General features: G+C 40.9%; 1 protein-coding gene across 3 annotated transcripts in view; it reads left to right on the top strand.

Annotated features, from left to right (window-relative positions):
- esrrga (estrogen-related receptor gamma a) overlaps positions 1–15,876 on the top strand; it is a 146,817-nt gene that overhangs the window by 36,498 nt on the left and 94,443 nt on the right. The gene's annotated exons all lie outside the window — the stretch shown is intronic.

Genomic DNA, 15,876 nt, shown 5'->3' with positions numbered 1-15,876 from the left:
TGTAGCATTTTTTTTTTCAGAGACACTTTTAACTGTGCCTCTTAAATGACCATGGAGGAAGAGAAAGAGACGGAGAAAGAGCGAGAAAAAGCAATTCCCCTATTGCTCTCATTTTACCACTAGGTTTGTGTGTGTGTGTGTGTGCGTGTTTTGTGTACTGCCTCACTGTAACTATTAAAGTGGGTGACAGCTGTATTAAACACCTGTAATTTATTGCTTTTGGGAAACAAAAAGATATGCAAGCATGCAAAGTCACACACGCTCCCTCTGAAGGTGAACACAGGGTTAAAGCTGAATTAGGATATTTGTTTTTTTCTTTAAATGTTTTCTGACAATTGTTACATAATATAATAAATATTGAATTATTAGATGTATCAAGGTCTGTATGTAGTCAACAACTGTCTGTCAAACCAAAGAAAGTACAATGTAATAATATGTTATCAATATATCAGTTTCACATTGAACCCGGGGGATTTTAAATGAGAATAAATAAAAAAAATGCATCAATATAAATGGATAAGCTGTAAATTAAGTTTCCATTTTTCCAATTGTTAATTTCACTAAAATAAAAACTCAAATAAATACAGTATTTCAACACATCTTAAAAACTAAAAAGCTTTAACATCTGCTTTTCTCTTCATTTCTTTCCCTCTTATTTCTCTCCTTCACTTTTCTTGTTCAGTGAGAGAAGTGAGCTCCAGCTTTTTATGTTGCACAGCTTCTTTTAACAGTGATCTCGGAACCTATGAGACATACTGGTGGTCCGCCTATCAGTGACCTCTGCCATAAAATAATCCAGTAAACATTGTGGCATGCAGAGTTAAAATGCAGTGTTAAATCTTCATTATTAATATTAATTCATGCAATACCATTAATACCATCTACTCGACTGTACTACAGAAACAGAGAACTCTTAAGATCGGTGTGATTTATCTCAAGTTCTTCGCTCCAATAATACAATTTTTATCGAATGTTATTCCCGGAACAGGAGTAGTTCAGAAGGAAATGTGGTGTGATTAACGTCATGAGTAATATTTCATCCCATGAGGCGGTGAATATAGGACAAACACTACATCAAGAAGCCACCAAGATGCCTGTCTGGATATAAAAAAACTAACAAAAAGGGAATTAATGTTCTGAATATTCTGTGTCATTGGACCAAGTCCTCTGTGCCTGTATTAGTGTCCATGTCTTTGCTCGAGCAGTAGATTGAATGCACTTCCACATACCTCTATGGAAATGAAGGGACACACACACACATGCACGTGGTGGGACAATCAGGTCATTCCAAGGTAAAAGGACTAAGATATAGTGAAATATTCATACTTTAGACTGTGTGTGTGTGTGTGTGTGTGTGTGTGTGTGTGTGTGTGTGTGTGTGTGTGTGTGTGTGTGTGTGTGTGTGTGTGTGTGTGTGTGTGTGTGTGTTGAGCTCATGACTGATACAAGCAGTTTTCTTTAATTGAGGTCCTAACGCCTCAAGCAAAAAACCTGCAAAGTGGTGGGTAACTGCATACACTCACATACACAGACACACACATACACATGAACACAATCAAACTAACACAAAAACATCATAAAATCTGAATAGTAAGTTATCAGGCAGTTAGTGCCTATAGGATGCAGGTCACTGTCCATTGCCAGTAAATGGACATGTTATTAAACTGTTAGATGGAATTTCAATTCACATTTGTGACAAGTAGCACTGTTGCCTCACAGCAAGAAGGTTCTTGGTTCAAATCCTGGTTCGACTCTGGGTCTTTCTGTGTAGAGTTTGCATGTTCTCCCCGTGTTTGCGTTGTTGTTTTGGGGGGTTTCTGCCAACGGGCCCTGCAATAGGCTGGCGACCTGGCCGGTGTTTACCGCGCCTCTCGCCATATCTCAGTTGGGATTGGCTTCAGCCCCCCCATTAACCGTTGCAGGATAAGTGGTATAGGTAATGGATGGATTGATGAATGACCAAACTGATAATGATTTTCTCCTATGGTTTCTGGTTTTGTATGTACAACCTTTCATATATATATCTTTATTGTTATATATGGTGCCTGCCACCTTTCCCTTACTGGCAGGAAACCACAATTAAGAACAAAAACACACATATTTAAAAGTACAATGTGCAAAAGTGTCCTTGTATTTTCCTGCACAAGATTAACATTAACTCGTAGTTGATCAGGTTGTTTACTTTACATTAACCACAGAAACATTTCACTACAAGCTGTAGAGCTTAATATATCCTACTCTCTAGCACATATACGTCCTTTGGACAGTTTCACTCACTGACTACAGTCATGTAACCATTGTAACATTCAGCTGCAAAGGCTAAAGCAGTTTTATTGTTATTATTACTATATTCTGAAGCCAAGCTCAGCCAATGACAAAGCAGTGCCTGTGTTCCTGGCGATACATGACACCTACTTGACATTTCTGTTGGATTCCTGCTGTAATTGGACAGCTTACCTCAGTGTATGCTTAACTTCAGGCCACTGTAACTCAAGGGTCGGCAGAGGTGAGCTGTTGATCGTCTTCTAATCTTAACAGAGGTCAAGGTGGGAATAAAAGACAATGAGCATATTATCAGCTTCAGTACTATCAGTACCTGATTGGTCTAAAGCTTATTCTAGTATGTTTGTTTTCAACCACAAACTTAGTGGTATATAATTCATATCAGAATTATAGATATTAAATGTTTGGCTAAAGATAATGAGACAGATTTTTACGTTACACACATGCCGCCGTCTGCCATTCTCACTCTCTTTCCCTAACTCAAACACAAATACACAACTCTGTGTGTGCACAAGATATGTGGATAATGGCTCCTAAAAGCTTTTAAATTTATATATTGGCCTTTACTAAATCGTTTATTGAAGATAATGTTTCTACGTCGAACACTTTGGTTGCACTGATAACAAGTGCATGAGGCAGGGCTAAAGGCATGTGAGGTGATGTGGATACACACTTGTTTGTCGCAGTAACTCTGTGTCTATGTTCATTTGGCACAAACATTGATTTAGGATTTTGTTGCCAAATGTCAAGGTCACGATGCCTTCACAAAGTATGTTCATGTTTTTCTTGAACGTGATATCTTAAGATCAGCTTTAAAGGAAATGTCTTCAAATTTGGTAAAAACTTTCACTTAGACTCAAAGATGAACTGATACGATTTTGGTGCCTGGAGGTCAAAGGTTAAAGTGACCTCACGTCCCTGTGGATCTGATCTATTAAGACTGCACTAGGGAATCTCATTACATCTGGTACAGTTCACTTGGACTCACTGATTAACTGATTCGATTTTGCTGTTCAAAGGTCAAGATCATGTTGGTTTAAAAAAAACAAACATGTTTTTAGCCTCTTGAATGTGATATCTCAAGACTGCTTGAGCATATTTTTTCAACTTTTGATCAGTTGTCACTTGGACTCACAGATATAGTAATTATGTTTCAGTGTTGAAGGTCATAGGTCGCAGTGACCTTGTATGAATCTGGTTTTAATAATATTTAATAGGGCCCAGTTATAGATGCCATGTTGAAAAAGTAGCTGACTTTCACTTAATTGTATCAAAATGTCTACTGTAAAATCTCTTGAAACTAGACATACAAATAGTTGGGGTCATCCTGATCAAGAGTGAAGTGAAAATTCTTCGTCAGGTCTGAAGGATGCTTTCATGGCTCCACACCGGTGACAGCCAGCGTCCGGAGGCTCTATGTTTTCTGGTTGTCGGTCTGTCCGTCCTCCGTCTGTCCCATTACCTGAAACGCGATATCTCAAGAACGTCTTTTGGGAATTTCTTCAAGTTTGGTACAAATATTAACTTAAACTCAAGGATGAACTGATACGATTTTGGTAGCCAAAGCTCAAGGTCACAGTGGCCTCACAAGGTTTGTGTCTTATTCTTGAACATGATATCTTAAGATCAGCTTGAGGGAAAGTCTTCAAATTTGGTACAAACATTTATTTAGACTTAAAGACTAACAGATTAGATTTTGGTGGTCTAAAATCAAAAGTTCAAGATCACATGACCTAGCTTAAATGTCTTAAAATTTGATACAAACTTTCACTTTGGGGCTTGGAGGTCAAATGTCAAGGTCACAGTGACCTAATGTTACTGCTAATGTGATATATTAGGACTGCATGTAGGGAGATTCATTACAACTCGCGCAATTCACTTGGACTCACTGATTAACTGATTAGATTCAGTGGTCAAAGGTCAAGGTTACAGTGGCCTCAAAAAACATGTTTTCAGCCTCTAGAATGTGATATCTCAAGACTGCTTGAGGGAATTTCTTTAATATAATAACATCAAAATGCTCAACATATTTATATAAATATACAAAAAATATCTTAGTAAAGACAATCTTTTAACAATATAAGAACTGATTTAACATAACCATTTAGTATTAAATACATAATACAGGTATGAGAAATCCATACAATCCATCCAAGTTCATGTGTGTGTGTTTTTGCATTTTTTTAGATGGTGTGTGTGTGTAATAAATGTTTGCCTTTGTTAGTAAGCTGTAGATAGTGTATCTGTATTTTACAGTGTTTGTTATTTCCTGTTCTTTGCCCTTTAGCAGCTCTGATAACAAGTTTTAACTACAGCCAGCTCTCTCTCTCTCTGTCTCTCTCTCTTTCTCTCTCTCTGTCTCTCTCTATCTTGCTCTCTCTCTGTCTGTCTCTCTCTTTCTCTCTCTCTCTCTCTGTCTGTCTCTCTCTATCTCTATCTCTGTCTGTCTCTCTCTCTGTCCGTCTCTCTCTATCTCTATCTCTGTCTGTCTCTCTCTATCTCTCTCTCTCTCTCTCTGTCAAAAGCTAATCGATTACTCTAATGCATGTGCAAAGGCATGTACATGCACACATGAACATTACTACTCACAGCATGCAACTTGAAGCTAAATGCTCTCGGAAAATATCCTGAGCACTTTATTTTTAAATACACAATATAAAAATGTGTAATAAATAACACAAGTTAACAATATGATTGTTCATATGTTAACGATATCGACTTATTCTTCCCTCACTGCCATTTTTAGTTTTTTCTGTTTTCTTCCTGTCATCCTTCAATCTATCCTTCCATTATATATATATATCTCCATCCATTCCTCATACCGTATTCTCCTTTCTCTTTTCTCCATAACTTGTCCCATCGTTTCTCCTTTCCATTTCAAAGTTTGATCAGTTCCTCACCTGCTTCATTCCTCCCCTACTTTCTCCGTTTCTACTTTGAAGTGCAACAGTAATCTGTGCGGCCTATTAAGAGTTACTGTTGTGTTCTGTTCTCAGCAACAGAACCACAGCACCAAGGATGGAGAGAGAGAAAGGTTCCCCTCCCTCCCTACTTTCCGCTACCCTTCTAATCCCTTAAAAGCACTTAAAAGATTGGCGCCGCCCGCCTGCATCTTCCTGCTCGTCTACCCGTTGGTTGCCACAGTAGCTGATTGGGGGAATCGAGGCTCCTAATTGGATCATGAGGGTGTGATGCGGGCGACAGCAGCCACATTATGGGGAGCTGACTTTGTGCAGCGTAACCCTGCCAAGGTGACCTTTGCCCTTTGAGTGTGTGTGTGTGTGTGTATGTGCGTGTGTGTGTTTGTGCCCATGCAGACTGACCTCAATGTGACTAAGAGCCTCTGCTCATCAAGGCGGGATGGCTGAAGCTGCAGGGAGAGGGCAGATTGATGAAGAGAGGATAGGAAAGTAGAGTAGAATGAAAAAGAGGAGACAATTGAGTCATAGGAGAAAAGAGAGGAGGAGTGGAGACAGAGATATTAGCACAGTATTGTGGGCACTGCGCTTCAGTTTTCCTTTTTTACAAAATTTCTTTCCTTTGTGACAATAGGGGGTGAGGTAGGATTGATGACATGATACAGTGAATTAATCCCCCTGAACTTAATGCCTGTGTGTGTGTGTGTGTGTGTGTGTGTGTGTGTGTGTGTGTGTGTGTGTGTGTGTGTGTGTGTGTGTGTGTGTGTGTGTGTGTGTGTGTGTGTGTGTGTGTGTCTTTCACTTTGGTGCAAAGTGACTGTGTTGTCCGTTACGGTGTAAATTGATAGCGTCACTGCTCTTTGCCGCATTACAGGGAGCATGGAGCTGTACATTCAGTTTCCTAACTGCATTCTATATCACACCATCATGCACACCTGATCCCACAGACCTGACTGATACACCAGCAAGGACTATTTCTAAGCATTTAAACTTGAAACCTCACTGGAAACAGACACACACACACTCACTTCCTGTATGTTAGGTGCATTCCTTTTTTTTTAAGGTATTTTTTGGCAGATTATGGGAACTTTTATATCAGGGTTGATACAGACGTTTGAGTGATGCTTTTCCTTTTAAAACCAGCCACATTGTGTGACATGACCTTTGTTTCTCATTTATAAACATTTTTCAATTACTGCTTGACCAAAAACTTTGCTTTGGATTTGTTTTAACTGAGAAAAAACAAACAACCAAATCCCCCAAAGTTTCCTTCAGTATGCACATGGTGGGGAAATGGATAGCACAGTTTTTTTCTTAACAGTTTAAAGACAAAATCTCATTACTGCGTACTTAATTACTACGGCTATTGTTTAAAAGTTTTTTTGTCTTCATAATCTGGGGCATATTAGCACTTGTTGTCTTTCCTTTGTCATTATGTCCAATAACCAACTCATGTATGGATGTGGGTTTTCAAGTGAGTGTGGATTTGTGTGTGTCTGGCCATGCTGGGGATATGTGCATCCAGTCATTTGTGTATGTGAGCATGTGAATTGGTCTCTGTGAGTTTGTGTTTGTGTGTATGTACGACTGTGTGTGGTGTGTCAGTGAAGTGCGGCAGTACAGCGGGGGCGTCTGATCCCTCCACCTTTTAAGAACATCAGAGGGTGTGAAAAGCACTGATTGCCCTAACCGCTCTCATTGGGACTCAAACCCCCGGCTTAGTTGTGCTTGAGCGAGTTTGGAGAGACAAGAGGGGAAGCAAGAGATGTGTGTGTGTGTGTGTGAGAGGAAGGATGAGAGAAAGGGGAACGAGGGAGAGATGGGGGGGCAGGAAAGAGAGAGAGCGGGAGTGAATTAGTTTGGAGGAGTGATGGAGAAGGAGAGAGGAAATCGGGGTTAGTAAACAAGCACATATGGAGTGAGAGGGAAATGGAAAGAGAACAAGGATGTGGAGCAGAGTGAGAAGGAGGGAAGAAGAGAGCGATAGAGAAGAGAAAGGAGAATAATGTGGGAGCATGCAAGTTCGGGGAGTAATGAGCAGGAAATTTCTGGCGACATAAGTCACGAGTCATGACTGGATCTTTTGTTACCTCTTCTGTAAACCTTGACATTTGAGGCTAAAGCTTCTCATTAGGATCAGTAACATTTAAACTCACCTCATGATTCCATCACAGTTGCTGATCTGTTAACAGGAAGCAAAAGCCTCCCAACAATGTTTGCTGTTTCCAGGAAGAAAAGAGTTCAGGGATTAAGTAAGCATAATGCCAGACAAGACAGCTGCCTGCGTGGCTTTACCTCGAGTCATATCTGTGGAGAGGTGACCCTTTTTAAATGTCAACTAAGTGACCAAGGTCATGTCTCGAGCTGAAAAGCCCTGGTGTCCTTGGGGAAGGCAGTGAATCCCCGTCGGCTCCGTGATTGTTGCTTTGAGCTGTAACCTGTGCCCTGATGTCCCGCTTATATCACTTTAATGAGGCTGAAAGTCTGAGTTAATAGCTATAGTATATAATCCTTTAACAAAACTGTTAAATAAATGAAATTATTTATTTGAATTCTAGAAATAAAAAGGAATCGAATAACTGCGGTGAAAGAGGGAGGATTCATAGATGACGTTTACATGAACACTTTTCTGATTATTGACCTTATTCTGAAGACATTACTCTGGTTATGATGTTTGCATGAATTGCTAAAATAATATTCCATTCATATTCCTGTTAATGTGTTTCAGAATCCAATTATGAATCATGACATTACGTCCACTCCGCCATTACGTCAGATGTTATTCAAAACCCCAAACCTGAAATAGTTCATATAATAGTTTGCAAAAGCACCTAGAACAAATGTCATCAAGCAGTTTATAACTGCTCGGAAAATGCTGTGAAAACTCCAATAGGACAATATAATGAGATCTAATATACATTAATATAATGTGACTAAGGTTGGAATGCTCCACATTTCCTAATTTGATTATTTCTTATACAGAGTATGAATAGGATTAGGATTAAAGTAATCAGAACATGCTGTTTACATGGCAGTGTCGTAATCAGGCTATTGTCTTAATCCGGTTACTATTGGAATATTGGTGTCAATATAAACATCGTAAAGAGACAGATTCCTTTTGGTTGGGATGTACTTCAGTTAAGAGAGAAAAAAATGATTTTAAAATGCTTTCATATTTAGTCTCTTATAGGTTCTTGCAGAGTTACATGACCCTGTTTGACAGAGACCCAAGTTCTGCTGTAGATACTCCAGACCTCTTCTAATCATATCTCTCACAGGTTATGTACACATTTTAATTCTGTCTCCCTGTTCGCCACATCAGGGCATTAAGAGCCTTGAACTCAAGACTTTCTCCACATGTGTACTCGGCGATAGTGTACTACAGAGTGTACGTGTGAGTGTGCGGGTGCTCAATGTCAATGGGGTTAAACGCAGTGTTGACTGTGTAGAGCAGAGTGAAGCACGAGACCTGCCGACTGATATCCACTGACATTCAACACATTAAGCCCTACACACTATCTGTGTGTGTGTGTCTGTGTGTAAAAGTGCTGGATATTTTCCTCTGGCAGCTGCATAAAGATACAAGCAACAAGCCTTTAACCCTAACTGGAAAATACTCCTGAGTGACCTTCACAAGAAAAACATGCAGTGGAGGGAATACATGAAATACAAAGACATAATTTTTTGGGGGGCAAACCATATGCATTCATTTCTTTATGCCAATTCAGGAAGCTACATTTGGTAAGTGTATCTAATACACACACATACACACACACACACACACACACACACACACACACACACACACACACACACACATGCATGTGAAGACTAAAACATGTACTACAGGAAGCACACGTACTAAAACACACACAGCATGGCCCAGTAGATTTATATGGTGCAATGGGGTCTCCAGGTCAGGTATCCAGGGGTTGCCAGAGTCCTGACCCCCTGGTTTGTTTTGGAGTTTGGGGACACATATACACACACACACAAACACAATATACAATATAAACACAATAGGCACTCTACTGTAATTGAAGTTTTTTGGGATTGTCCAAATTCCCAAAACCTGAATGTAATATGTGATGGATGACGAATGACTTATGTAAACCTTTCATGAGAAAAGTTAAAAAACAACATAGATGGCTCAAATGAGACACACACTCTACACACACTCTACACACTCTACACACTCACACACATACATCAGGGCGTGGGTCAGGTGTGGGGTTAGGCTGTGAGGGTCTCTAATAGGTTCCCTTGACACATGAAGTGTCAACACACAGATGTCATCACACACACACACACAGCCATACATACCATGTCCCTGTAAATAGACAATGAAACAAAGTTACTGAAATGCATTACATGAAACAGCTCAACATGCAAGTCTCCCACAAGCACACAGTCTCTGCAACATTTTAGTGAGTGTGTTTGTGCATCTGTGCTAATATGTGTGTATATTTTGGTATGTGCATCTCAGTATTTTTAAAATATGTCTTTCGTATGTGATTGTGCAGGAGAGTGTATATTAATAGATATGTCCAATGTTTGTGTGTGCGCATGTCTGTGTTTGTGTGTGTGTCGTTATGGATTGCCATGTTGTGGACTTGACAGGATCATAATTACGAGCAGTGATGAAATCCACCAAGTGTTTTCTCCCTGCATGGCCGCCTGTGTGTGTGTGTGTGTGTGTGTGTGTGTGTGTGTGTGTGTGTGTGTGTGTGTGTGTGTGTGTAATATTTGTCATCCGTGGCAGCACGTTCCCTGTTAGCACACAGTAACCATGATCACACCTCCATCTTCCACTAATAGGACCACGACAGACAGATGAAGAGCAAAGATAGATAAGGACGGAAGGAGTGAAGGGAAAGAAAGAAAGATAATCACACTCCTTTCTTTAATATAGGATACCCCTGTTGGTTTTCTGCACAGAAGAAATTCTGTCAAAGTATTGCAGTGAGTGAGACGTCTTAAGTGTGTGTCAGACACGGACCCGTTCACCACATAAAGGGTTTTTCCCTCCCTTCATTGGTTTGTGATCCAACCCTACCTGCCACTGTAGTCAAATCACAGGGAGGGAGGGAGAAGAAGAGGATGGAGAGAACAGGAGGAGGGTCTGGAGGGGTTAGGAGATGGGTTGGTGGGGTGGTGGAGGGGGGATGTGTGGCGGAGGAGAGAAGAAGATGGAGGAAAGATGAGAGGAGTCAACAGAGAGGGGGTGAGTGAGAGAAAGAGAGAGAGAGAGAGACAGGAGGTGCTCAATTTGCCATCACGGGTGCAGCGGGGCAGAAAGTATCCAAGAAAGAGGATGAGCGTGTGTGTGCGTGTGTCTGTGTGTGTATGTGTGTGTGTGTCTAACAAGGGAGAAAAGACAACTCATTTGAATGTCAGATACAGGGAAGCATGGTGTGCAGGGAGGGAGGGATGAGTTGAGGAAGGATGAGAAGAATGAATATGGATTACTGGGATGAAGATTCTATTATTTTCTGCCCGTTTCTCTGATCTCTTTGTGGCAATGCTATAGGCCTGTGTGTGTGTGTGCATGTGTGTGTGTGTGTGTGCGTGCATGCGTGTATGTGTGCGTGTGTGTGTCATCTAGCTTTTCTAAGTTTGTGAGATCACTGCATTTCACCTTATCTGCCCCTTTAACATGCACACATGATGTACAAACCAATAAAACTGTAAAGATAGATGACATCACAGTTTCCCAAAAGTGAAGCCAAAATGTTTTGATGGAAACGTGCCTCCTCCATGTTATAAGATGGGAAATGGGTCAAACAAAAAAGTCAAAGAACACATCAAATAAAAATATATCAGCTGTTTAGCCGTATGATTGGTTTTAATTAGTTAATTGATGCTATATAAAGTGGGTGAGACATCATGATTGACAGCTGAGATTGACTTGTGATCGATTAGGCAGGTGTAGAGGAGACGTGTCATCAAACTTTATAAACAGTCACAGGTACAAACCAATAATCACACAAACACACACACACACACACACACACACACACACACATCCTCTTTATATGCACACTTGTCATAATGTCATGTAAAAACATTGCATTAGAAACCTATAAGAAATTAAGATATAAAATCAAAATACTTAAACTGGGACTTGTTATGCTCTTTGAAATATAGATAATATACAGAGTACGACCAAGTATTAAGTCAGTGCCTCGACATTTACTGGAACAACTGGTTCAGTTTAACTTCATGTTTTCAGAAGAGGCTTTAGACATAAACACATGGTCCTAAAGCCCTGATAATGTCAAACCGATAGGAAGTATAAAGGTAGTATAGGAGCATAAAATATCCTTCATTGTTTTAGTTGATTTCTGAATTTCTTTAAAAACATTGAAAAAAAACACTTGTTTTTGTAACATTTCCAATGGTTGCATGAAAATACACTTGACTTTGATGGAAATCACATGAAAGAAAGAAAGAAAGAAAGAAAGAAAGAAAGAAAGAAAGAAAGAAAGAAAGACAAAGAAAGGAAGAAAGAAAGAAAGGAAGAAAGAAAATTCCACTGTTCTCCATCTTTTGGCAGTCTTCCCCTCGCTTCCTTTTTATGTTTCATCATAACATTATTTTTTTCTTAACCTCCCTCCCCACCGTCCTCGTCTTTCCTCTGATGCATATTGCTCCACCTCCCCCACTCTCCACACATTATCAATCTCTTTCTCTTTCTTTCTGTCTCCCGCTCTCTCTTTCTCTCTCTCCGGTTGAGTGGTGAGCAGACTGAGAGAGAGAGGAGAGAGAGAGAGAGAGAGAGAGAGAGAGAGAGAGAGAGAGAGAGAGAGAGATGTGAGTCTCGGCCAATTTGTCCTGACACACAGAGATGCTCAGGTGGGAGAGAGGTGTCAAGCAACTAAAAGAGAGAACGAGAGATGGGTTTGTAGGAGGTGGGAGAGAAAGAGACGACAAGACCAGGGAGAGGAAAGAAATGATACATCTATTACTACACTGGGAAACACTGTATGGTGTGTGTGCATGTGTGCTTGTTTAAATCTTAGGGCCCTTTCTGTACAAGACTGGCCCTTGGAAAGCCATCAGAACCCTACCTACATAAATCACTTTCAAAATATGGAGGCTAGATATAAAACAGAGGACATTCATACTCAGGTTCAAAATAATAATACACAATGTGGTCAACATGAACAAACCTTAATATAGAAGTTGTAGCATCACATGTAGCAAGTTATGTCATGTCCATGCCTTTCACCTGACGTAAAAACAACCATTTCCCCACAGTAAAACACTTGGAGCCTCTCAAATATTTTAGATATTCACACACTTCAATGTCAATTCTGTTCAATTTTATCTATATTCCTCATCATAGACTGGCTCTCAGTAGAGTGCATACCTCCGCCAAGGTCCAACAGTCCCCTTGTAGCCACATTTTAATTCACTAAACCCTACACTGAACATAGTTTGGACTCTATGTCTTTTGATCATTCAATCACAATCTTTCAATCTCTCCTTTACTGTTTTTGTATTTACTCGACATTTAAAATGTATTTGACGCTGTGACGGCAGCACAAAAGCGTGTGTACGGACTGACCGAATGAAATGTTAAAATGAAACAAAATAAGAAGGAAAGCCAGAGAGAATGAAGAGTAATGAGTGGCAGTGGAACCAGCAAAAGAGAGGAATGAGAAAGCAAGTGATTTTTTATCTGACGATAGAGAGGAAGAGAGAGAAAGAGGTAGAGAGAGAGAGAGATAGAGGTGGTTCCGGGGCGTCCCCCTGTGATAGTGCCATGTTCCCCGTGTGTCGCAACAAGAGAGAGAGTGGGATCGACAGAGAGAGAGATGTCTAATCTTAGAGGGTAAGGGAGCGTGGACTCCCCAGGGCTTGTCGTGCTCAGCACCTTGTTAACCAGACATCTCTCTTTCCATCTCTATTTCCATCTCTCTTTCCACCTTGCTTTCCCTCTCTCTCTCCCCCTCTCTGTCTTTCACTGTCTTGCTCATTCGCTCTCTCTACATCTCTTTCTCATTCTCTTTCCCTGTTTTCATTAGAGGGATAAATTAGTCTATCTGTCTGTCTGTCTATCTATCTATCTGTGACAAAACAGATTGTTTCAGTGTATTACAATTGTGTGCTTGCACTAGATGTGTGTGTGTGTGTGTGTGTGTGTGTGTGTGTGTGTGTGTGTGTGTGTGTGTGTGTGTGTGTGTGTGTGTGTGTGTGTGTGTGTGTGTGTGTGTGTGTGTGTGTGTGTGTGTGTGTGTGTGTGTGTGTGTGTTTTGTCAGTTTAGGAAACCCCTGTCTCTGGTTAATGGGACATCAGCCAAGGTTAACACAGACTGGCAGCAAGGCCGAACATACACACACAGGCACACACACACAGACACACGTGCACACGGTAGCAGGTTTGTTTTCATTTTAAAATCTCTGGAGCAGGTCTGGTTGTCGGGTTGTAACAACCTCTCTAGCAACAATAGTTTAGTGTTGTCCATTTCACAGGTGAGTACAGGAGGACATGCCAAGCCCCACAGACTCCAAACAGTGTCGTATAAGTGCAAACTCGCTATAAATTTCATACTAATTTGTGCATAACAGGCATTAGAGTTGATATATTTCAGTTAACAATGCCACCGTATAAGCACAATCGGTAGAGGCATCATGCATGCATCAATTTAACCCCAGGTAATGGAATAAACTGTTGTGAGGCTCAGGTGTGGGCAATAACATGCACCACGTGTATAATGTGGAACATGAGTTGTTTTAATGAGACTTCCTAACTCTGATACAGTGTCTGCTCCATTTAGAACACAGTTTAGAACACAGAATTGAAGAAAATGCCCCATTTCCCCATGTTAGAGGAAGTGAATGGGTTCGTCCTTGGCTCATGCCCCTCCACAAAATGTGATGGAAATCTGTTTTTGAGTGGTCCTGCGAACTAAAAGACAAATAAATGGCACGGCAAACATCTCCTTGGTTGAGGTTATAATCTTCTAATTTATGTAAGCATTCATAGATTAGCATTATGTAACAGTTGCAGCATTCATATCTCTTCCTTTTAGGTTGTCATGCTGGGCCAATTAGGCTGCACAGTGGTACATTGGTAACAAGGGTCTGTCTGTGTGGAGTTTGCATGTTTTTCCCGTGTCTCCAAGTGTTTTCCCTGGTTACTCCACCGTCCTCCTTCATGAGACATGTAGACTGTGGTTAGGTTAACTGGATAATCTAAATTGTCTGTAGGTCTGAATAAGAGTGTGAATTGTTCGTCTCTTTATGTTGGTCCTCCGATTCCCTGGAGACCTGTCCAGGGTTTGCCCTGCCTTTTGCCCAATGTCAGCTTGGATTGGCTCCAGCTCCCGCCCTGACCAACAAAGGATCAGCAAAAGATGGAAGGGTTGTCCATTAGTCACTGCGGTGTTGTTACCTTTGGACCACAACCTCTATTGGAATCAGGGGCTTGAAACCTCAATAGAAACTCATGAAGGTAGATCAAAAGTCTTGAGGCCCGTATGACCAGAATCTGACAGTCTCAGCTCACATAACCATGACTATTTCTGAATTTGTGTGTGTGTGTGTGTGTGTGTGTGTGTGTGTGTGTGTGTGTGTGTGTGTGTGTGTGTGTGTGTGTGTGTGTGTGTGTGTGTGTGTGTGTGAACACGTCTACATTGGAATAGTTAATTCTTTCATAGCTTGATAAATGACATCTAATGAGTCTGACTCATGAGAAATTAGTGACGACAGAGCTCAGGGGCTGTGTGGGACTACAGGGTTTTATGCCGCTTAGTGCTGAGCTTTGAGGTTCCAGGATGCTGTAAAACAATGTGAGAAGCACTTTCTACTCATTCAGACACCGCTGTAATGAGAAAATACTCTTAATCCAGCTCACACATACACACACACCAACACACGCAGAGACGTATTTCTGCTGCTGAGTGGTTTCTTGGTGAAAGCATATTGCGAGAGAAGCAGTTTAAGGAGTGGCAATTATAGTTTTGGACAACGTCATTGATTTAAACTCCTGATTAGAGGAAAGGTGACAGAGGTGGTGCACACAACGGTGAGTGTTGGGGTGGGGTGAGGATATGGGAATGGCACACACACGCTTGCATGTGCACTCACACACGCAGAGCCTTATTCTTTCCATCATGGGAATTTGTTAGAATGGCATGGGTTCCCCCTTTCCTACTTCCATCTCTTTCTCTCCCGCTCTCCTTCTCTCTCACTCTCTCTCTCTGTCGACACACCTGACTGAAATATTGATGTCTCCCAAGCACTGCTATTCATGCCTAAGTGGTTGTTTTTGTTTCAAAGAACGAGTGACACATGCACACACCAACACACACTCTCTTGCCCCCATGACTTCAGTGGAAAGACGTGCACCTCAGTTATAGTATTGCGGATGCGTACATGGACAGTTGTGGACACCGTTGACACAAAGTTGTTTGTTTTATGCTACTTGGAGGACGTGTTCCATACATGTGCAGTAAATTGGCCTCCATGTTTTCCAAACGTGGTCTACAAATCACATCATGTTGGAAATATTCATGCAATCGCTGTAATCTTTTAGAGTTGAATTGTTTTAGGCTGACTTCCTTACACAGGAGTTGTACAAATTGTGCATGTTTTTCAGCTCATGCACAATTGGTACCAGTATCTTACAAATTTGTGGGTACATGGATGTTGGCACAGAGCCTTGCAT

Source organism: Hippoglossus stenolepis, chromosome 1 (genome assembly GCF_022539355.2).
Source record: "Hippoglossus stenolepis isolate QCI-W04-F060 chromosome 1, HSTE1.2, whole genome shotgun sequence".
Lineage (NCBI taxonomy): Eukaryota > Metazoa > Chordata > Actinopteri > Pleuronectiformes > Pleuronectidae > Hippoglossus > Hippoglossus stenolepis.
Note: the sequence above shows the minus strand (reverse complement) of the source record. Positions and strands in the feature narration are given on the sequence as shown.